The sequence below is a fragment of the Monodelphis domestica genome, chromosome 1 (assembly GCF_027887165.1).
Source record: "Monodelphis domestica isolate mMonDom1 chromosome 1, mMonDom1.pri, whole genome shotgun sequence".
Lineage (NCBI taxonomy): Eukaryota > Metazoa > Chordata > Mammalia > Didelphimorphia > Didelphidae > Monodelphis > Monodelphis domestica.
This window is the reverse complement of record NC_077227.1, coordinates 213,702,236-213,727,658: the sequence shown is the minus strand read 5'-3', so window position 1 is coordinate 213,727,658 and position 25,423 is coordinate 213,702,236.

Sequence of the window (25,423 nt, the reverse complement as noted above, 5' to 3'; positions counted from 1 at the left end):
CCAGGTTCTAGTCTCTCTTTAGTCCATTATTTATTTTCTGTATGAAATTTTGAGACAATTGTTTAGTTTATCTCCCTTAGCTTCAATTCCCTCCAGAAAGCAACAGCAAGTTAAAGAGTAAGGCATTTAATTAAGACAGAATAAGTAACAGGGGGGAAGTCAAATAAACAGAATAATTTTTAATTTTTATACATAAAATGGATGCACCTTCCCACAGAAGGTGGGATGAGGAAGGTGCTCTGAGGTGAGGAAGGGTTGTGTTTTGCCTCGAATGACTTCTACAGTTCTATCTTCTGACAAATGTCTAGGAGTCCCTCCCTTTCAGTTATAACCCTCATAATTCCCTTGGCATTGTGTGCCCCTTGCTGTTGCCATTCTATTCCACTTTCACAGCTGTCACCAGCTACTGTAGCTTTCTTCCTCCAAGGAAGAGAACGAAGATGTTATTGTTCTTTTGTGAGGCTGCCTGGAAACTTTAGCTTCCTTTAAATTGCAGCTCAAATGCCACCTTCTGCCTGAAACCTTTTCTAGTCTTTTCAGCTTCACCTTCTTTTTTTAACCCTTGTCTTCTGTCTCAGAATCAATACTAAGTATCAATTCTTTGGCAGAAGAGCAGTAAGGACTAGACAGTTGGTTAGGTGACTTGCCCAGAGTCACACAATTATGAAGTATCTGAAGCCATATTTGGTCCTCAGCTTCTAATGTGGTCCTCTCCTAGGCCACTTTGTAGCTACTCAGCATATATGTGTTGTATATACTCCATATATTATTTTTTTTTTGTCTATCTTGTCACCACTGTTATAATGTAAGGTCCTTACATTAGAGCAAAGGACAAAGAGAGTTTTGCTTTTGCGTTTGTACCTTCAGTGCCTTGCACAGTGCCCATTCAGCACTATTTTTTACATGCTCCTTCTGGGTATTCCTTCCTTGATAGGGTTTTGTGATACTGCTCTCTTCTGGTTCCCCTTTTATCTACACTGACTGTTCCTTCTTAGTCTCACCTGTTAACCCCAGGAGTCTCCTAATGCTCTCTCCTTTTTTTCCTCCCTCTATTTTCCTCACTTACGTGGAGAATTCATCATCTCTCATGGTTCCCAATTATAATTTCTATGTAGATTATACCCAAATATAGACATCTAGTCATAGTTTCCTTCCTAAGCTTTAGCCCCACATCACTGCCTTCCTTTTGGACAGGCTGAACTGAATATTCTATAGTTTTCTTAAATTCAATATGTTCAAAACAGAACTGATTATCTTTCTTTAATCCTCTCTCCCTTTCATAATGTCTCTATTACTCTATTATTGTCAAGGGCATTATTATCCTCCAGGTCACTCAGTTCTGAAATCTCAGGGTCATTCTTAACTTCCCACCCTTACTTATCCTGTATCAGTGATGGCAAACCTATGGCACAGGAACCAAAGATGGAACCCGGAGAGCTCTTTATGGGCATTCAGCCCCTCCCCCCCCAAAACCCTTGTGTTTGTTACTAGAAAGGCAGAGGGACTCGGGCAGAGTTGCTCCTTTGCCCCTCTCCAACATGCTTGATGACATTTTTTTCATATCTCCCACCCTTCTGTCTAGCTGCCCAATGGGAGGGCACAGGGGGTAAGGTGGGTAACTCACAGGTGACAGACTTGGAAGGGAGCAGAGAGATGGGGCCATTCCCTTCCCCCTCTGTACACGGGCCTCCACCCAACAGTCCAATGGGAGCACTTTCCCCCTCCCCTGTCTGGGGTAAGGATGGGGTAGGGAATGGCACTCAGTCTCTGGTAGGGGGCCAGCATGGAACTTAGTCTAGAAGGTAGGGTGGGGGTGGGGCTTGGCACTCCATCTCTAAAAGGTTCACCATTGCTATCCTATATAGTCAATCTATTGCCAAATCTCTAGGCTATTTTTCCTTGCCCCAACTTGCACTCACATTTACAGATAGGTTCCCCAGAATATGGCTGCTGCCTCTAGAATTCTAGGGAGTACCCACTATTAAAACTATAGCTATAGCTCCTGAGCCCCCAACATGTTTGCTTTTCATAATCAATCAGCTCGTACAGTGGTATCAGGTTCAAATAGAAATGGGGGTCACTAATTGGTACATAAGTATCCCTGCCAGTCACATATTCACTTTTTTTTTAACTTTACCTTTTGTTTTAGAATCAATTCTAAGATAGAAGAGTGGCAAGGGATTGGCAATTGGGGTTAAGTGACTTGTCCAGGGACACACAGCTAGGAAGCACCTGAAGCCAAATTTGAACCCAAGTCTTCCCAACTGCAGACCTGGCATGCTGGGTTACCTCATGTCCCTTCAATTAGTTTTAAAATGTAGTATTATGTATGTCAGGAGTATGGCTATTACTGTCTTTTCTTTGACATCTCAGGGCTAGTAAACACAATTAGCTTTCAGCAAAGGCATTTAATAAGTTGGCAGTTAATAACTCCATCAGTAAACATTTAAGTGTATGATAAACACTGAGCTAAGTATTGGGGGTGTTAAGTAAGAAGGTAAAAGATAGTCCTTGCCCTCAAAGAGCTCCCAATCTCATGGCATGGTAAGTAGAGTAATTATTGAACATATCCCTCTCATAATCCTGGATATATCCCATAAATTTACACAGAACCCATGGAAAGAAAGGGTTCAGCCTTAGAATATAATGAAATTGAAGTACATATGTAAAATATATGAGTGACAAAGGTAAATGACAAATTTTGGTAGGAAAGGTCCTGGAAATCCTTTTCTCTCTCCACAGAATCCTCCTATATCTCTTCTGTGTGTGATACATCCACAAAATTTACTAAGCTGGGTATCCAGTGTCTGCCCTTCTCCACAGCTCATGTCCCAGTTGCCAGGGCTATCACTCTCTTGAGTTCATAACTTTCTCTCTTCTCTGCTGCCAGGGATCTTTCTTTTTAATCATTCTTCTTCCTTTAAGTTCAGCTTTTCTTCATCTGTTGCTATCTCCAGGGTGTTCTTTCAATTATCTCAGACCCCTTTGAGCTCTTGAACTGCTTACTGGCTATTTAGGTTGGGTTTATTCTTTCTGGTCAAATCTTTTCTAGATATCATAGTCAGTGCTGGGAAGAGAAAAAAAGATTCCTTCTCCCTCCTACTCGAGTCTCCTGCACAAAGAGCCCTTGAACTGCAAAGATGACTGACTGTCTTTTAAAGCTGGATCATGCTCATCTTCCATCGGTCAATGGATTGTCCCTTCCGATATGCTTAAAGAAAGATGCTCATACCTCACAAAGATATCCGGGTATAGATGATTCCTTATAGTTTAACACCTCATAAATACTTTATAATTACATTGGGGTAATTAAAGATCAACTGCCTTACACTTGTTAGACTTGAAGTTGCTGGACTGGATGTTTTCTACAATCCCTTCCAGCTCAAACATTCTGCGATGCTGTATGATTAATTTGAAGAAAATACAATCTCTCTCTATAGATAGGCATAGCTGTACTTTCTTAATGGTAATATGTTTTGGAGTTCTGTTATGTTCTCCTGGGAGAAGTAGGAATGGGAAGGAAGAGCCGAGCCGAATTAGAAAGGCTTAGACGCAAAAATAATGAATAATAAGATGCAGGACAAAAACGTTACCTTCAAACTCCTTATTGCTTTCTTGACTTTTTATTTATTCATTTCATCAAGTACTTATCAAATATTTACAGTGCAGTTTGTTTTGGAGCAGAGAGGGCTGGCCTTCGAGTCCAGAAGTATGAGACCTGCCTCTGACACATAGCTATATCATTTACTCATAGATGCAATCTATGTAAGAGGAAGAATTTTTTACAGAGGAGCTCCCTACATGAATGAAGTCATAGGATCATAGACAGAGCTGGAAGGGAGATTAAAGTCCATCTAGTCTAGGGATTGTTATCCTTTTTGGTGTCTCATAGGCCCCTTGAACAGTCTTGTGAAGCCCCTTCTTAGACTGTTTTAAATGCATAAGATAAAATCCATAGGATTACAAAGGAAATCAATTATATTGAAATACAGTTATAGGAATTTAAAACAATTCATAGGGGAAGTTGGAGGGCTCAGTGGATTGAGGGCCAGGCTTAGAGACAGGAGGTCCTTGGTTCCAATGTGGCCTCAGATACTTTCTAGATGTATGACCCTAGACTAGTCATTTAATTCCAATTGCTTTGCCCTTACTGCTTTTTTGCCTTAGAACCAATACACATTATTGATGATGGAAGGTAGAGGTTTAAAAAAAATTAATGTATTCCAAGTTAAGAACCCTGATATAATATAATATTTTCATTTTACAGATGAAGAAAATGAGGACCAAAAGTCAATTTATTTGCCAGGGTCATGGAGGTAGTCGGTGACAGAAATGGTTAAACACAGGTCCTCTGACTTCAAATTGGGAGTATTTTTCACATTCTTTCCTAAGTCCTGAGGATACAAAAACAAAAGCAAAACAGTCCCTACCCTCAAGGAGCTTACATTCTTTTACAAATAGGATGTGGTATTTATTAGTCAGTCAATAAACATTTATTACTGTTGTTGTTCAGTCATTTTTCAGGCATGTCCTAATCTTTGTGGCCCCATTTGCAGTTTTCTTGGCAGATACTACAGTAGTTTGCCTTTTTCTTCTCCAGTTCATTTTATAAATGAGGAAACTGAGGCAAAGAAAGTTAAATAACTTGCCCAGGGTCACATTTAGTAAATGTCTGAGGTTAGATTTGAACTCAGGTCTGGTACTCTATCCTGCTTTTAAATATTTATTAAATACCTACTATATGCCAGGCATTGTGCTAAGAACTTTGGATATAAAGATAACTAACCCTAAAGGACAGTGGGAAGAATTTGATTTATGAAAAAAAATAACTACTTCTAAGTTGTATCACCTTTACAGAAACCATAAGCAGGCATTTTACAGAGCAAATCGTAACTCTTTCCAGGAGGTGGGAGGGATGATGTAGAGTTGCTGTTGTTTTTTGTTGTTGGTGGTGGTGGTGGCATGTGTGTCTGTGTGTATATCTGTGAATGTGTTTATATCTATGCCTTTGTGTGTTTGTATCTATCTGTGTGTGGTTGTGTCTGTATATGTCTGTATGTGTGTCTGTATGTATTCCTGTATCTTCGTGTGTGTCTATGGTTGTGTGCCTGTGTGTGCCTCTGTGTGTCTATATTTTTGTGTTTGTATCTGTTCCTATGTGTGTGTGTGTGTGTGTGTCTGTATGTGTCTCTGTGTGTGTCTATGGTTGTGTGCCTGTGTGTGTGTGTGTGTGTCTGTGCGTGGTTGTGTCTCTATGTGTCTGCGTATGTCTCTATGTGTGTGTGTATCTCTGTATCTCTGTGTGTGTCTGTGGTTATGTTTCTGTGTGTGTGTGTAGCTTGTTCAAAAGTAGCCTGTTCCTAGCAAAGAATGTCTTGAAGTGAGGGAGACACCCTCTGGGGGAGACTATTTAGGTTAGTAATTTAGGTTAGTAAACTTCCTCCTTCTAATTATAGGAGGAAAGAGCTGATTCTTCCTTGTGATTATAATGCTGAGTATCTCATGTATACTTTAGCAAGAACAGGATATCCTGACTTAAATAATAAAGGCCGGCCGCAACGTGAAACCTAAAGATTGGGAGGGACTCCGGTTGCTTTCCCTGTTACCTGAACTAACAACTCTAGTCAGAAACAAGATTCAAGCTGTGATACACACAGTGCAGACTCCTCGGATGATTATAAGGAGAGAAACCTGGAAGAACAGGCCTGATGGGCTCTGAGGTGGCTTGGAGCCTGACCTAACCCCTTAAGCATCAGGGTCCTGACTCAGCAGGATGTCTCAGTTGGCCACACAAACTGCCATGTGGTTTCTTAATGTCGTATCATGTAGCTTTGTCTCCCTGCCCACTGTGTCTAAGGAAGGGTCAGGTGCAGCTGCCTCTCTAACCCTGGAGCTTTATGCCAAGACTAGAAATGACCTGCTGTGTCTCTCCTGGATCTGAATGTGCTTCCTGTACACAGTCTTTTCACTACTCGGTGCCACTGTTTGTCATGTATTAGCGTGGCTCTCTTCTGACATCAGGAGAAATGAGGTCAAGCCCATTATCCACCCAGGGGTAAGGATAAAGAAGTACCCAGGATGCTGGTGAACAGAGAGAAACAGAGAGAGGGGGAGAGGGAGGGGAGAGAGAGAAAGAGAGGGGGGAGAGAGACAGAGACAGAGACAGAGAGACAGAGACAGTGAGAGACAGAGAGAGGGGGAGAGGGAGGGGGAGAGAGACAGAGAGTCAGAGACAGAGAGACAGAGAGGGGGAGAAGAGAGAAAGAAAGGGAAGGGGAGAGAGACAGAGACAGAGAGACGGGGAGAAGGAGAGAGAAAGAAAGGGAAGGGGAGAAAGAGAGAAAGAGAAAGAGAGGGATAGAGAGAGAGATAGAGAGAAGAGGGGAAGAGAAAGACAGAGCCAAAGCATGTGTGTACTAGCAAAGCAAACCAATTTATAGGAAAATCATTTGTATTGTGTTCATTAAGTAAAGGTTCCTATACACCAGCCAAACAAAATATACCAGGATGATTGCTATACAATGCCCCATTAATAATGCAGTGAATTTTAAGACACTCAGCAAAAAGTTAAAACCTCATTCATCTGGGCAGCTTGGTGGATTGAGAGCCAGGCCTAGAGATGGGAGGTGCTGAATTCTAATTTGAACTAGGACACTCTCTGGTTGTGTGACCCTGAGCAAGTCATTTAACCTCCATTGCCTAGCCCTTACCACTCTTCTGCAGTGGAACCAATACAGAGTATCAATTCTAAGACTTTAAGTACAAAGTAAGAGTTGTAAGACAAAACAACCTCCCCAAACCCCCATTGGTACTCCTTGGTATAAAATTTACAAAATAGTCATAAATAAAGGGTCTTTAATTCAAGACAAGAAGATTATAAATTGGGATCCAGATTATCCAGTGCTTTGGTGGGACTGGTATATGTGTGTGCATATGTGCATATGTGTGTGTAGTGTAGTGTAGTATAACATGCTCCTAGCAAAGAATGTCTGGAAGAAGTGAGGGAGACTCCCTCTGGGGGAGCACTGGGTTATCTTCTGGGACAAGGGGAAAGGGTATTTAAATACTTTCTGGAGTTGTAGCTTTGAGAAGGAATTGTGAAAACCTTTACATCCATAGATTGAGAGAGGTGGGTCAAAGGAGGTAGGAGGGAGAAGGGAGGGAATGTTCTGAGCCCTCAGGCAATGCTTGATTCTGGAAAAGAACCATTGAGACAGCAGGGTTAGTTGATCAGCAGCATTTGAAAACTTCTAACTGTACTAGACCATCTATGGATCCTGGGATCTTAGAGCTGAAAAAGAGCCATCTAGTAAAGACCATTTAGTCTGCCTGCCTCCTTTTATAGCTGAGAAAGGGAGGCAAAGAGAGATTAAGTCATTCAACTAGTAATTGCCTGAGGGAGGAGTAGAAGCCAGGTCTTTTCTGATTCCAAGTTCTGCTTTCTATTCCAGTCCACAAACTTGCAAAAAGACTAGTGGCTGAATTGCTTCTGCAGGAAGAGAAGAATGAGTATTCAATTTGGAAGTCCCCTCATTCTCTTCAGGACCAAATTTCCAGAATAATTAAGCATCCTGCCACAGTGGATAAAATTCTGGCTTTTGAGACTAAAAGGCCTGAGTTCAAATCCTACCATTAAGGAAGCATGCTACCCACTCCTGACAAAAGAGGTTTACTCAGGGTACAGAATGAGATGTATATTTTTTGAATGAGGCCAATTTGTAAATTTGTTGTTTTACTTTGTATATTTGTTAAGAGGGGTTTCTTTTTCTTTCTTTTAATGGAGGTAGTGGGGGGGGGAGGTAGGAGCCAAAGAAAATAGATTTTTGTTAATTTAAAATTTATTTTTTTAATATTGAATATTGAAAAAATAATTGAAAAAATTGAAAAAATTGTTAACAAAGAATTATATCTCATTGATCACATTTGATTTGTTTTATTTGACTATATATTTTTGTTATAAGGGTTTTTTCTTTTTTCCCTTCCTTTCTTTTTTAATGGAGCAAAGGTTGAAGAGAAATAGGTTGTTAATTAAAAAAATAAAATAAAGATGAAAAAGAGATCTACCTCAGGATAAGAATCCATATTACAAAATATTTATAGCAGCACTTTTTGTTATGGCAAAAAACTAGAAATAAAGTAGATGCCTATCAAATGAATGGCCAAATAAGTTATGCTGTGTAAATGTATTGGAAAATTATTGTACCATAAAATACAGAGGTAGCTGTAGTTGGGCAGTTAGGAAGTGAAGTAGAAGAATGACAGACTTAGAGTTAGGAAGACCTGAGTTCAAATTGGACATCAGACACTTACTAAATTGTGACACTAGGCAAGTCACTTCACTCTGCCTCAGTTTCCTCATCTATAAAATGAGCTTGAGAAGGAAATGGCTAACAATTCCAGTATCTTTGTCAAGAAAAACCCAAATGAGGTCATGAAAAGTAGGACACAAGTGAAACAATTGAACAACACAAAGAAATCTGTGAACACTGGTGTGAACTGATATAGAGAGAAATAAAAATAACAAGAACAATTTATACTAAATCAATATTAATTTAAAAGAAAATAACTCTGAAATAATTTAGAACTCTGAGTCAACATGACTTCACAAGACTGCTGATACATCAGGCAACCAATAGCTTGGCAGAGAATTGATGAGCTAGAGATGCAGAATAAGACAGATATTTTCAACAACAACAACCAAAAAAGCCAGGCTGTTGAATTGTTTTGCTGGACCAAACTTAGCCTTAGCTGCTGTGGGCTACTTGGCCCATTATGTCACTACAGGAATGTTTTTATGGAGACTCCTGGGGGTGGAAGGGTATCTATAAGAGCAGTGACTAGAGAGTAAACCACTCCCAGTGGGAGAAGACAGGGAGGGGCTATAAAAGATAGGTGACACCCAAGTTCCAAATAGGGGCCAGAAGAGAGAAATAAGAATACTCATCTTTTCCTGCAGCGGCAGTTCAGCCACTAGTTTTTTCGCCTTATGCAAACAACCCTTGTCAGGTACATTGCTACAATAATAAAAAAAAGAGAAAAAATTAAAAATAAGAATACTTGTCTTTACTAACTTTGTGATCCTGGGAAAGCCATTAACCTCTCTGAAACTCATCTATAAAATGGGTTTAATAATAATAGAACTTGCCTCACCTAATTATTGTGAGAATCAGATGAAATAATGTACATAAGGTGTAAATCTTATAAAAATATAAGATTTTATCAGTCCTTCCTAGATCTCATGGGTCAACCTCCTCCCCCTAATAAAGAGGAAAAAAAGGAAGGATCTCCTCATTTGATGGCCTTGTAGCCCCTTCTTCTAAGGAAGGAAGAGAAAGGGGGCTTTTAAGTTCATTCATGGACAAAGAAGTCAATTAAATTAAAGGGAATGGTGGAGGTTACAACATCCTAATAACTCTGTCCTTACCTCCCAGGCATCCAAAATACTTCAATATCCTTAGACAGTGTAACCAGCAGAATAATGCTTTTGACTCTGGTCTCCATAGCTTGAATCAAAAATAATCTTTCTAAATATGACCCTATTTGGTGTGATTTTCCAAGTTAGGGCCATAAAAAGGAAGACATGTTTTTTGAAGAGGTGGTAAGTAGTGAAAACAGGGGCAGCTCAGTAGAACGGATACAATTTTGGACCTAGAGATTTTACTAGTGAGTTATTTCTAGGACTGTAGCCTCTAATCCTTCCATCACTCAGGCATTTCTCATGTCATGATCTCTACTTTGACTATACTCTTCTCCCTTTCCATCTTGCCCTTTAGGTGATCCAGTTTTGCTTTACTCTACTTCAGACCCTTAAGCCTTTGTCTGATCACCATTCATACCCTGAGAAAGCCTGGATTATTCTCAATGTCTGTCTCCTTTTCTTCTACTCACATATTTCTGAATGGACCTGGAGGAATTCACCAAACCATATTATATTCATGACAAATTTATGCTATCTTTTGCAGCTTGGCCCTTACTACCCCAAGACAATCAATCCCACTCCACTGTAATCAACTCTATTTCACTGAACACGATGGCTATTCCAAACCCTTCTCAAGACTCCTATAATATTTCCTCCCTGCTCTCCCCCCTTTCTCTCATCTGGGGACCTGCCTCATACTTCACAATGAAATTGAGCCCATTTTCCAAGCATTCCCCACCCCACCCTTTTCTCTGCTCAGATCCCTTTAACATTATCTCCCCACTGTCTCCTCCATCACTCTAGACTAGACTCTAATGAAGAGGTGGCCCCTCTTCTTCTCAAAACCAATCTCTTTCTGCTTTTGATATTCTCTTCTCCAGCAGATCTCCCTCACTACCATCCCCACTCTCTGTCTTTTCTATTGCTGACACACATGCTCAAATCTCTCCCAGATTTAAAAGGTCCTCATTAGATAATACAGTGCTACTACTTATTGTTCTGTATCTATCTTCCTCTAAAATCCATGGGGGGGAGGAGGGGCTGCACTTGGTATCTCTACTTTCTGTCTTCTAAATCTCTTCTAAATACAAACTGCATCTTGACATCATTCAACTGAAACATCTCTCAGATCTAGGAAGCAAAGCTGGTAAAGAGTGTGGGTTGGTGATGTAGCAGATAGAGTGCTGGGCCTGAGTTATAAAAACATCTTCCCTAGTTCAAATCTGGTCTTAGCTAGGACTTCCACCATGTTTCTTTAAACCTTTACCAACATACTTGTGTATTACTTTAGAAACATTGTTTAGCTCAGCAGAAGTGTAGCAAAAGGTTCAAGGAGTAAAGTCATCACTAGACTGTAGACCTGATGATTCTAGGCTAATGGTAATAATAATAAGGGCAGCTAGGTGGCCTGTGATGAGAAAGATCTGAGTTCAAATCTAGACTCATACTTACTAGCTGTGTGATTCTGGGCAAGTCACTTAACCTTGTTTACCTCAGTGTCCTCATCTATAAAATGAGCTGAAGAAGGAAATGCAAACCACTTTAATATCTTTGCTGAGAAAACCCCAAAAGGGGTCACTAAGGGTTTGGACATTACTTAATAATAATAACAACAATAATAACTGACATTTAAGTAACTCATTAAGGCTTGTTAAATAAATGATGTTCTTCTATAATCATTATTCCTTTTGAATCCCATAATAGCCCTGAATTAATTCCCTTATTTTCTAAAGTAGAAACAGACTCCTCTAAAAGATTCATAGCTTTAGGGTGAAGTTTAGGCAATGGTATTTCGCAGCTGTAGTTTCACTTCAGATGGGAAATATCAGTGAGTAAAATTTTGATTTTACTATTTGAAAATTGTTCTTTCTAGCATTTGGCTAGTGCTCATCCCTTGTCTGACTATTCCAAGCTTACAATGCAGCTTCTGGCTTGAGTGGCTGATCACTCTCAGCTACAGATATCTTTATCCCATTGGTTCATCTTGTCTCTCCTTACTCATGGTCAAGAACATCTGGGGAAGCTAGTTAAAAACCTCTTTTATTAGATCAACTGAAAATAATAAGAAATACTATTTTCTCTACCTAAAACATCTTCCAGAATTTTCCCTATGGGGGAAAAGAACAAAGACAAAGGTAAAAGGAGCACTATCTCCTGTGTAGATGAGATTATTGCCTACCCTCTCCCCTAAGGAGATGGTATCATGACTTACTATTCTTCATTCAGAAAGAATTAAGGTATTGATCATTTGGTTTTGCTATTTCATTGGTTTTACAATCTACTCAATTCTTCTGACCCCATTTGTGTTTTTTCTTGGCTAGAGTAGTTTGCCATTTCGTTCTCTAGCTCATTTTACAGATGAGGAAATTGAAGTAAATAGGGTTAAGTGACTTACCCAAAGTCACACAGCTATGTAAGGGTCTGAGGCCAGACTTGAACTCATGAAGGCAATTCTTGCTATTCCAGATCTGACACTATTAACTATGCCACCTCACTGCCTCGTTGATTATTCTAGTTGAAGATTAAGTGACTACTGTTAATGACTACTGTTTTGGAATATTAACCTAAAACCTGTTTTAAAATATTTTTTTTAATTTTCTGTCCTGCCCCCCTCAAGATTCCTACCAATGTACTCTCCAATTGTTTTGGTGCAGACAGAATCATGTTTCAGGTCATGGTGGTGGTAACAAAATTATGCTAGTTTAGAGCTTTTAGTTTTCCAACTGTAGGTTGGAAAAACTTGAATTTAGAATAATATTAAATTTACAAACTTGTTTCTCTGAGTATATACTATTAGTATTTTTTCTACTATTCTTCTGTCAAATTTCCTTCTTCACGAAAGACTTCTGGTCCAAATTCTTAGCCATGATGTGGTCATGTGGACTTATCAGAAATGTAATCTTTATTCTCCCAATAAGCATTCTTCTTTTAGCCCTGGAACTCCTACTCTAGGCTCCCTGGAAAATTTAGACCCCTCCCTCATCTTAGTCATGCCTGTGATATGTAGAATGGGGAAAAAGTTTTTGTAGTTAACTGCCTCAAAGGGCTCTTGGGAAGAAAAGGTTTCATAAATCTAAGAACACAATTTGAATGTGGTATTATTATTATTATTATAGAACAGAAATATTATTTAAACTGACTTTCATTTGTATCTGAATGGAAAGATGAAGGGGTAAGGATTAATTTGCAGTTCTTCATAAGCCAAAAGACCTATAGTTTCTAAGACCAGGAGGTATTTAGTATCTTTGAGTCTTAGATTTTGCCAAACATAGGAAAAAGAACATTGTAGCTAAATCTTCAATCCAACCTTACCAAGTAGATTATTTTACTAAAAAGATACAAAACTCCTAATGTCTTTATTGGGGTTTGGCTACTTAATATAGGATATGTTTGTTTAGTCCAAGAAACAGATTTGGGGGAGTGGAATAGATAGTCAAGTGGCTCAGTGGCTCAGTGAATTGAGAGCCAAGCCTAGAGATGGGAGGTCCTAGGCAAGTCACTTAACCCTCATTGCCTAGCTCTTACCACTCCTCTGCCTTGGAACCAAAACATAGTATTGATTCTAAGGTGGAAGGTAAGGGGGTTCATTTTATTTTATTTTTTTAAAGAAAAGAAACAGTTTCAGTCTATTAATTTTCTTACTTATTCTTATAAAGATGTCAAGACCAATTGCCCTAGGACCTCTGATCAAATAGCATGGAGGTTATATGTTATATCCTAGCCTTTTTTTTTTTAATAAATTCCTGACAGTTATATTGTAGACACTTAGTAAAAAAAAAAATTTTTTTTTAAAGTCCTGATCTTAGGGGCAGCTGGGTAGCTCCAGGGATTGAAAACCAGGCCTAGAGACAAGAGATCCTAGGTTCATATATGGCCTCAGATACTTCTTAGCTGTGTGACCCTGAGCAAGTCACTTAACCCCCATTGCCTAGCCTTTACTGCTCTTCTGTCTGGGAAATAATACATAGTATTGTTTCTAAAATGGGAGGTAAGGGTTTTTAAAAATTAAAATAAAATAAAATCCTAATCTGAAACTTCATGTGTAAAGAGAACTGCCAGAGTGGAAACAAGGCAGATTGGGCAACTCATTAGCATTTTGTTTACCTTAGTGATTTAGCTGTTTAAATGATGTACTAAGAATTAGATGACTAGTGTGTGTCAGAGAAAGGACTTGAACTTAATTTCCTAACTATATCCACCAAGCTGTGCTACCTCTTTAAGTTCTTAAAATTTCAATAAATCTCTCGGCATTTCCAAGTTCCCCAGGAAGGCTCTTAGATGTGACAAGATGAATGCCAGGTTCTACATTGCAGGAGATGTTACTGTAGCTGGGAACTTAGACCTTTTTTCTCCTAATAAAAGGAGGTTCCTTCATAAGACAAATGACAGATTCATACATTTAGATGGATGAAGGCACCTTTTCATTGGTGAGTAGTAGATTTGAGAAATAAGTATTACCCTTCTAAGAGTTCTTTGTGACATGGATCATTTCAAAGGGTGGAAAAAAGAGAAAGTCTGCTTCTGAAGGCCATTTGGCGAAGTAGAGAACAGACCCTCACTACATCTGAATTTAGGGAAAGACTGAATCTGCATATTTCACTAATGAAAGCACATGTGGTTTCTTGCCAACACAAGCCTTCCTCATGAACTTCACTCACATGCAGACTTTGCAACTCCCAGAAATAGAAATAATGGGCAGTTCTGTGCATTTTGGGACAAACTGGCACCATTGCAACATTTACACACTAAGTCGGTTTCTTCCTGCCATTTCCACTGATGGTTTTACTTCTCAATTTGCCTTTCTTGTTAGAGTAGTTGTCTAGTTACCATTGCAGGACCTGTGGAGAAATGGGTACATTGATGCCCATTATTTATTAATGCCCAATGTCGGTGGAGCTGTGAACTGGTCCAGCTATTCCTGAAAGCAATTTGGAACTGTGTTTCCAAAGTCACTTCAGTGTGTATATCCACTTTGACCCAGAGATACTACTACTACTACTACTACTACTACTACTACTACTACTACTACTACTACTACTACTACTACTACTAGATCTATAATCAAAAAAGATTTAAAAAAAAGAAAAAAGACCTATATATATGTAAAAAATATTTATAGCAGCTCTTTTTGTAGTGACAAAGAACTGGAAGCTGAGGGGGTGCCTTCAATTGAGGAGCAGCCACACAAATTATGGGTATATGAATGTAATGGAATACTATAGGATTGTCAGAAATGTTGAAGGGAAAGGTTTCAGTGAATCCTGGGAAAGCTTCAGTAAATTGATTCAGACTGAAGTGAGAAGAACCAGGTGAACACTTTATACAATACAATATTCACTTTATACAAAAACAACATTGCAAAGATAAACAGCTTTGAAAGATTTAAGAACTCTGATCAACACACTCATCAACCATGATTCTAGATGAGATGAAAGAAGTCATAGTTTCAGGGTGCAGATTGTGATATATATATTTTAGAAGTGTAGGAATTAATATGCATACATTGAGGCATGCATGTGTGTATATGAAGTTATGAATATGCATGTATTAACTAAGTATGTGTACATAGTCGTGTAGATGTGTGGTGGTAGTCTCTCGGTAACCGAGTATGATGATTGTCTTTGTGCGTTTTTGTACACAAAGACACTTGTGCATGAAGATTTAAGTGGAAAAGTCGATGCACAGAGACAGTCCCACTCTCTCAGCATTGGAAGCTTGGGTCCAGTGGCACGAAAAGTCGTTACACCTGGAGGCTTCCTCAGCTGCATTGGATGGCCATGTTGACTTTTGTGCTCCAACATGCCCTAAACACTCCACAGTGCCTTGCTGCATCGCCATCTCAGCCGATGAACCTTCTTGTTGGTTTCTTCCGCCTGTTCTGCTGAAACAGTCTTCACATGCTGGATGAGCAAAGCCCTAGTTCACCAGTGGTCGATGACCTGATGGCTACCCTCACAAGGTTTAGCCGGCCTGTCGAAGCCCTTGCCCGGGGTGTGGCTGCTGCCACATGCTAGCAGCTACTGGGAGCCACAAGTGAGAGCTGGGTGTCAGGTGAGGGTCAGAGTCAGGAGAGCTGCCCTAGGAGGGCACGACAAGCCCTCCATACCAGAGATACTACCCCTCCCTGAGCACCCCATACACCCCTGCATATACCCATATACCTGCATATACACACATACATAAACTTAGAAAATAATTTTGGAGACAAATCTGTGTTAAAACCAGAGGGATTTATTAAGAGAGAAAAGTTTAACATGTGTGTGGGGCTAAGTCCTTTCTAGCAAGAGAAACTACTCATTGAGAGGACTGTGAATAGGACTTTTAAAAGGTTACAACTACAAGTAGGAAGGAGATGAGAGGTTCATGGATCAGTTTCTGAAGAGGAAAAGATGTCCAAACAGGAGGAAATATTAGGGTCTCTTTTTTCATATCAGCTCTTCAAGGGATCTGAATACCTTAGAGTTCCTTCATTAGAATATCTTGTTGGACATTGTTGGTTCAACTAATTTCATCAGAGCTGTTAGGAATTCTAGTATGAATTTAACAAGGATTCCCGACAATTACACACTAGATTATTAATATTTAAAAAGTCACAATTATGGCATATAATATTTTAAATATCCAGAATTATCAATATATATACATATATGCATTTTATTTATATATAAAAATGTATACATATACTTTTCATGTAATTTTAAAAATAATTATATATAATAAATAAAACATTTATTTATATATAAAATGTATATGTATACATTATTTGTGTTTATATGTTTGTGTAGTAGTAATGGGCATCTACAGGTATTCAACCTGACACAAAAGCAGACACTATGAGAATGGCAACAATGATGTCTGGTATTGGTTTATTGTGATCTGCTTTAGGATTGGAGGGAGGCTGTCTTATTCCAGAACTGCAGGGCTTTATTGTCTTTTTTTCTCTTACAGGGTCCTTATGAAGTTTGACTTGGGACATGGTGTGAGTGACAGATGAATCCCTTCCCTGCTCAGATGGGACAGCTCTTCCTTGATGGTTTAAGCTGTGGCAGGTTCCTTGGTGGCTGCCCAAGCTTGGCTACTGCTGCAGGGCATGCTGGTAAATTTAACACACTTTTAAGTTTCATCTGTACTATTAACATTTTCTCTAACATTTGCTTAAGTTTAGATAATCAACAAAACAATAAATATAGTAAGTCAAGCCCTGATGGATTTCTGAGGGGTAAATGCTCACTCTTGCAATGGTAGACTTGTAAGGCAGTATGAGCTGGCTCCAGCACATCCTTGGGGATTCTCGTGTTAATGAGAGTGTCTGGTTGATTTTTTTGCTTTGCACTTGCCTTGTTTGTAGACATCTGATCCTTTGTCGAGGCACTCCTTCCCTGGCAAAACTTAAAGAGACTAAAAGCCCCCCTTTGGCTCCATAGATGTACATATTACATAAATGGAAAATACATCAAAAGCCAGTAGACAGAGGGATAGGCCCGGCACTGGCATTATAAGAGAGTTCTGGCAGCCTGCCTAGCTCTACAAGTAACCCAGCACATGATTTTTCATTTCTCCACAGTCCATTAGGTAACATACAATACTCTTCAGCTGAAGGTATTTGAAGTCACACAACTCACATTCCTGGATCCTTCTTCTTTACCTGATCTCTCCTTTGTTTACCATGCATCACTGTGAATATTTCCTGCAGAGGTTCCACTAGCCAAACCCATTACTTCTATCTCAGTTCTGTGTAAACAGAAATATTCATTTGAGTCGTAATTAGTCTCCAGATAATTGAACTACAAACCTGTGGCTAAAAATTTCCTTCAGTGTTGATGCTTCAAATAAACGAGGGCCCAGAGTACATGATTTGGAGTTTTGGCTTTATAAGGTTACTCTCTTATACAAATGAATAATATGGAACTATGTTTGGCTTCATAATACATGTATAACCCAGACTCAATTGCTAGTCAATCTGGGAGCAGGGAGGGAGACAACATGAATCATTTAACTTGTAAATTTGTTATTGGAATAAAATAAAGATAAAATGAAAAAAATAAAATAAAGGAGGACCTGGAGAGGAAGAGAGGAGCCAATGGAGAGAGAAAAAGTTACTGCTAAAGTCTCCACTTCCTAGAAGAATAAAACAAGTTTAATTTGACTTCCTGAATTTTACTTGATTTTTGAATTTTACATAAATTTTACTTGATTTCACTGTATTTCTTTAAGTAATTGCTGTCTTAATTTTCTGAGCCAGAAGAGCAGCTCAGTTTTTGTCAACTGTATTACAGTTACTTAGTTCCTTAAATAGCTTGTGTTAATCTGCCATTTTCTTTATTCTAGTCTCTGATCATTTGGGCCTCTGAACTGGATCTGACAGGTTTTGGCCTGTAGCCACAAAAACTATTTCAACTTTATTCTGCAAGAAGTGAAGCCAGTGTTGGCTCAGATTCTGAGTATGTCTTCAGACTTACACATATGCAAGAAAAGGTACACGATGATCAGCAGTTTGGGTCTAAATGGCTTGTCAAATATAAAGTAGGGACAAGTTTTTCTTCTCATTGGCTTCAGACCAGAGGGACAGAGAATACACCTAAGATCTTGCTTTTCCTCCTTTGTTCAGGCCATCCAAGGGTCTTTTTTCCTTTTTCTTAATAAATTATAAGAATAGAGCAGTAGATTCAGCAGCTCCGGTTGCATTCTTTGGTCTTAAAAAGGCTTTTATTAGAAAGCTAGTCTTGTGATTTCATCCTGGAATAAAACTACATCTGAGGCCACTGAAGCATTTCTGCCAAGTCAATTTTTACCCTGCGATCTAAATTGAGAAAGGAACTCTCTCTCGTTGGTATGGTGGCCAAGAGGCAAGTCAGTCTGTTGCTGTAGCTTCAAGAGGCACTGGATCAATCATGGAATTTGATGCATCTCTTCCATGGCCTCCAAATTTCACTGACTTGCCACCTGTTGGCTTTTGTTTTGTTTTTCATTTTCTGTTTCCTCAGTGGCAAAGTCAAGGATATTTGGGTGTTACCTGCCTGAGAATGTCAATCTCAGTTGATTTCTTCTACACCTAGACACAGAGATGTCCAGTTTCAACAAGTGAGTCACACAGAGAAGATACAGGAAGCTCTCAGGACAAACTTTACATTTAAAAGTGGCCCAGCCTCCATGACTCATCCCACACTGTTTCAGTACATGCAAAGCATGACTAAAGAAGTATTTGTGACTTCACAACAAAGATGCATTAAGAACTCAACAGGTTCTGAGCAACCAAAACAAACTGAGATTCCTAGGTCAATTTTAAACTTGGAACTTTTTTTTTAAACCCAAGGCAGAAGAGTGGTGAGGGCTAGGCAATGGGAGTTAAGTGACTTGCCCAGGGTCATATATCTAGGAAGTGTCTGAGGTCAGATTTGAACCTAGGACCTCCTATCTCTAAGCCTGACTCTCAATCCACTGAGCTATCCAGCTACCCTCCAAACCTGGAATTTTTTTAAATATTCAACAAATATTTTTTTAAGTGCCAACAGGGTGCAGAGTACTGCCTGAGAAGATATGAAGTGTAAATAAGTTAGTTTTGGACCTCATGGATCTTAGAGTCTAGAAGACACACAATACTAGATAAATAGAATGCATAATATTATGTAGTAGCCCCTCTGGGTTCATTCCTCCAAGTCAAAATGGTACTGACAGGTTGGGTGCCCGCCCAAAGAGGCAGCTCCTACTTATTCTCAGAGTTTGGGGGGTGGGGTCAGTCAGTCAGCAAACATATATTAAATGCTTACTATGTAGCAGGCAAGATGGTAAGCTCCGGGGATAGAGAGAAAAGCAAAAGCTCTCCAGAAACTCACAATCTAATGGGGGATAACAGGGTAGGTGGCTAATTTAAATAGCTCATGAGACCACAATAGTGTAATAGTTAAGACAACCAGCCAGTCAGGGGATTCAAGTCAGAACAAAAACATTTACTCAGGTGACATGAATTAATAAAGAGATGATTGAAAAAAGCATTTATTCAGTACCTTCTTTGTACCAGGCACAGTGCTAAAGCCCTGGGGATACAGATAGAAGTAAAGCTGGTCCCTGCCCTCAAGGAACTTACATTTTAATGGGAGGAAATTACAAGGCAATGGAACACAAATCATGACTGCAGTAACTGCAGAGCATTATTGTCCTTTTTTCCCTCGTTGGAGGAACCCTGGTGAAGGTTGGGACATTGGGACATGATATAGAAGACAGGTGGGCCCCTTCCCTGCTCAGATGGGCTGGTTGGTTGATGGCCTTCATTTGTGAAGATGACCAAAATGGCATCACTGAGTTGGGGGTCTGTGGCTAAGCAGACCAATATGAGCTCAGAAGGCTCTCCCACAGCTCAGGCACAAATAGCCCATATAAACACTGGGGATGGAAATGTCTCTCAGTTTGTACATCTCATACTTCCTTTGAGCTACTGCAATTCTGTTTTGTTCCTAGAGCATAGCATCTTCTTTGTTGTAGGCACTCCATGCTGGATGGTCCTGTGCCAGTGTCTCCCAGGGTTTAAAATGGATTCCAAAGTTTTTCAGAGAGAACTCTAGAGTGTCCTTGCATTGCTTCTTCTGAACTCCTTGGGAGCACATGCCTTATGGGAGTTCTCTGTAAAATACTCTTCTTCCAGAATACCTCACCTTGCCTTTGATGGGTCAAGTCAAGGCAGGTTCCTTGGCTGTTGAAGGGGCTCTTCATCAGACTTGGCAGCAGCTGCTGACCTGGGCAGGTTTGTTCTGACTCTGGGCAGCTGCTGCCAGACTAAGCCTGGGAAGTTGCTGCACAGTTGGGTTCTTTGCAGGGCATAGTACCTCTGCTAAACAGAGATCTGCTAGGACTCCCTTGGTTCATTTGTTGATGGGCAGCTGCAGCTATTTACCACCTACACGGAGCCTCTGGTTTAGCTGGGCATTACAATACTATATTTTTTTTCAGCCTTGGATCTGCAAAAGCTTCTCCTCTTTGACTCCTTCAGAGTCTTAGCTTTGAGGTAGATTTTCTCTCTTGTTCTATAATTCTTCTGGGTTCAGAGATGAAACCATCCCAGAGAAGGACTCTACTTATCATTTTTTTAAACCCTTTCTTTCTGTTTTAGTAACAACTCTAAGACAGCAGGACATGGGCTAGGCAAATGGGCTTAAGTGGCTTGCTCAGGGTCACACAGCTAGGAAGTATCTGAGGTCAAATTTGAACCCAGGTCTTTCCAACTCTAGGTCTGGTGCCACCTAGCGGGCCCTTCTATATTTACTTATGATAGTCCAGTCTCAAACTGGGTAGTGTTAGGAGTGGAAGATGGTAGGTATTATACAAAATATTTAAAGGTATCCTTGCTGAGGGACAAGTTCACAATCATCAGAAGGAACTTATGCAGTTGAGCAATTAGAGCTTCTGACCACAATCTAAAACCTGGAATGTTTCTTTTGTATCTGAAAGGCCTTCCATAATCTCTTATAGTATAAGAGGTATAGTATAAGACTTATACCTACAACCTTATAGGCCCACACTTAACAACCTTAAATTCATTTTTATAAGGAGGTGGAGACTGGACAGGGATCTCCACCTGGGATTTCATTAGTGTGGTAGGCTCCCAGAATGGAGATTACTTTCATCAAATTCCTTTCACTTGCCTAGACCTTTGAGAAGTTGAATGCTTTGTCCAGGAGCACTCTCATAATGTCTCTGAAGAAGAATTTAGCTGGCCTTCTATCCACTCCACCATGCTTTCTCAAATGCATTAACTGCTGTGTGAAGTTTGTTTGTTATTCAGTTATGTCTAATTCTTCATGACTCCATTTGGAGTTTTCTTGGCAAAGATACAAGAGTGGTTTGCCATTTCCTTCTTTCAGCTCATTTTACAGATGAGGAAAATGAGACAAATAGAGTTAAATTACTTCCCGGGGTCACTCAGTGTCTACGGCTAAATTTGAACTCAGGTCTTCCTGACTTCAGGCCTGGGGCTCTAGCCACTGGGCCACCCATTTGCCCTATGTGAAGTTTGAGAGGCCATCAGTGACTAACTTGGAGGGTCAGAGAAGGTTTCATGGAGGAAGTAACATTTATTTCAGGCTTTGAAGTGGATTGCAATTCTACTGGAAAAGGGCCAGAGGTATAGGGAATTGCAAGATCAAAGATGCAGTGATGGGAAAGTTCAAGATGTCTTTTATCTTCAAGGGACAGCATAATCCAGTTTGGATGGAGCACAGATTATATGAAAGGGAGTTATATCAAATAAAGGCACAGTGAAACAGATTATAAAGGGCTTTAAATGTCAGGCAAAAGAGTTTGAGCTTGATTCAGAAGGCAAGAAGGAACAGAAGAGTCTTGTAACTAGATCTATGGATAAACAATGTCCTGAACCTGTTTGTAAGTCAGAGGGTAAGAAGCTAGTGAGGGGAGAGACAGAGATGAAGATATATGAAAGACTGGATAACTGATGGCACCTGGAAGAACAGAAGGGTCTGAGGTTGTTTACCAAGAGGTTACTTTATGGAATTTGATAAAATAATAAGAAGATTCAATCAAAACATACACACAGAGCTATTAAGGGAAATGCTGAAAAGTGGTATAGATGAAATTTGTTGTTGTTCATGTGGACTGTCTAATTCTTCATAACTCCATTTGGGATTTTCTTGGCAAAGATACTAGAATGGGTTGCTATTTTCACAGATGAGGAAACTGAGTTAAAACAGGGTTAAATGACTTTCACAGCATCACATAACTAGTGTCTAAGGCCACCTATTGGCCCCAAATGGATGAAAGGAAAATGTAAACTGTATTAGAATTATACTATAAAGTAACCATCAGCAAAATCATCTGGCATTGATTAAAAAGTAGAGAAGTAGATCAATGGAAAATAAAATAAAATGGAGAGTCAGAAAGAGTAGAACTCAGTAATTTAGTGTTTGATAAACATAAATTACCTAAATTATGCACTGTTTGATAAAAAGTGCTGGGAAAAGTGGAAAATAGTCTGATAGAAATTAGGCTTGGACCAGCACCTTATACCATGTTCTACAATTTTACATTCTTTTTTTAAAATTTAAGTTAATTTATTTAGTCAATTTAGAACAGTATTCCTTGGTTACAAGAATTATATTATTTCCCTCTCTCCCCTCCCCCTCCCCTTTGTGCAGTCGATGCACAATTTCATTGGGTATTACATGTGTCCTTGAGCAAAACCTATTTCCATGTTGTTGGTGTTTGCACTAGGATGTTCATTTAGTCTACATCCCCAGTCATATCCCCTCGATCCATGTATTCAAGCAATTGTTTTTCTTCTGTGTTTCTACTACCACAGTTTTTCCTCTGAATGTGGATAGTGTTTTTTCTCCTATATCCCTCCAGGTTGTTCAGATCACTAAATTGCCACTAATGTAGAAGTCCATTACATTTGATGTATTGGACTCTGTACCACAGTGTATTGGACTCTGTACAATGTTCTTCTGGTTCTGCTCCTTTCACTCTGCATCAATTCCTGGAGGTTGTTCCAGTCCCCATGGAATTCCTCCACTTTATTATTCCTTTTAGCACAGTAGTATTCCATCACCAACATATACCACAATTTGTTCAGCCATTCCCCAATTGAAGGGCATCCCCTCATTTTCCAATTTTTTGCCACCACAAAGAGAGCAGCTATGAATATTCTTGTACAAGTCTTTTTCCTTATTATCTCTTTGGGATACAAACCCAGCAGTGCTATGGCTGGATCAAAGGGCAGGCAGTCTTTTAGTGCCCTTTGGGCATAGTTCCATAATTTTACATTCTAAATAGATGTTCTACCTTAATATTAAGATTATTAAAAAATTGAAGAGAAAGATCATGAACATCTCTTAGCTATGAGTAGCAGATACATTCTTAACTAAACAAGATTTAGAAGCAATTAGAAAATATATAATAGATTATTTTTATTGTGTGAAATTGAAACGCTTTTGAACACATAAAATTACTGCATCTAGGATAAGAAAGGAAGTAGTTAAATGGGAAAAAATCTTTTTATCAAAGTTATCTGATAGTGTCCAAGATTTATGAACCACTAACATAATTACATATTAATTTAGTGTGTCTATCTATCTATCTATCTATCTATCTATCTATCTATCTATCTGTAAAATAACCATTCCCCAGTAAGTGGTCAAAACATAAGAACAAACAATTCTCAGAAGAATTGCAAAGTGTTCACAACTACATAAAAGAATGCTCCAAACCACTAAAATAAAACCAAATCACTAATAATAAAAGAAATATAAACCAAAACAAACTTTCAACTCTGACAATTGGCAAAGATGATTAATATGGCAATAGTCAATACTGGAGTGGTTTATTGAGCTGTGAATTAGTTCAACCATTTGGGAAAATGATACAAATAAAGTGACTAAAATGTCTACATCCTTTGACCCAGAGACATCATTACTGGGCTTATATCCTAAGAAAGTTATCCTAAGATGAAAATTGCTTTGCTCAATAAAATATTTATGTCAGTATTTTAGCAAAGAATTATAAATAAAGTAGATGTCCACTGATCGGGGAATGGCTAAACTGATTCTGATACATAAATATAATGAAATATTCTATAATAAGTCTATAAGAAAATGTTCTATTCTATAAGAAATAATGAAGGTGATAAATAAAGAGAAGTATAGAAATAGCTAGAGGAATTGATGTAGAATAAGGTAACCAGAGTCTAGAAAATAACATAAACAGTGACTACAATGATGTAAATGGAAAGAACAATCACACATGAATAAATCAAAAGGGAATACAGCAAAATTTTAAATATCAAGCATGACTGGAAAGAATAGAAACAAGAGGATATTTCTAAGCCAATCCCTTCAGGGAGGTGGGAGGTCTACAATTGTTGCTTATTGCACATGTTTTTGGATGTTTTAATGTGTAGTTTGGTTATACTGATTCATTCTTCTTTTTCCTTTTTTTATCTTTAAAAAATACTATTTTTTCTTTTCTTTTTTCTTTAATTTATTTAAAGTTTTATTTTTAAGTATTTTCCCATGTTTACATGATTCATTTTCTTTCCCTCTATCCTCCCCACTCCCACAGCCCACAAGCAATTCCACTGGGTTGTACAAATGTTATCACTTGATACCTATTTCCATATTACTCATTTTTGCTAAAGAGTGATCTTTTAAAACCTAAACCCCAAATCACATACCTATATATACATGTGATAAGTGATATATTTTGCTTTTGCATTTCTACTTCCATAGTTCTTTCTCTCAATGTGGACAGCATTCTTTCCTTCAGGAGTGTCCCGGCTTGTCACACTACTATTAGTAGCAAAGTTCATTACATTGGATTGTTCCACAATGTTTTACTTTCTGTGTTCAATATTCTCCTGGTTCTGCTCATTTTTCTTTGCATTAGTTCATTGAGGTTCTCCCAGTTCACATAGAAATTCTCCAGATCATCATTCCTTACAGCACAATAGGATTCCACCATCACCATATATCACAATTTGTTCAGCCATCAAATTTTTTTTGCCACCACAAAGAGTGTGGCTATGAATATTTTTGTACAAGTATTAAAAAATATTTAAAAAAAATAGAATGTTTCTCTGGGAGAGGGATACTATGGAAGTGATACTAGGTATAATATAGGGCCAGAATGAGGTCACCTACATTTACAATGGGAAACTAGAGAGAGAGATGTGCAGGAGCTACAGAAATGGAGAGAGGAAAGAGATTTTATCCTCCCATCTCCTCCTCTTAGGGAAGGTAACACAAACTGTCTTCTAGAGAGACAGAATATGTCCCCTCAGAGATTAGGTTGTATATGGAGTTTAAAGACTGAAGGAGAGGGTCCTACAGAATTGACCCACTGCCTTCGTTCTTGATCTTGGCTGTTGTTGAAGGGCAGAGTAATTTTCTTGCTCCTGGATTTCCCAGTCTCCCAATTGCCACCTTTCTCCCTTTTAGATCGGAGTCACTCTACAGCCTGGTTTGAAGCTAACTCCCCTTCTTGGGGAGGATATAATTCCCCCCA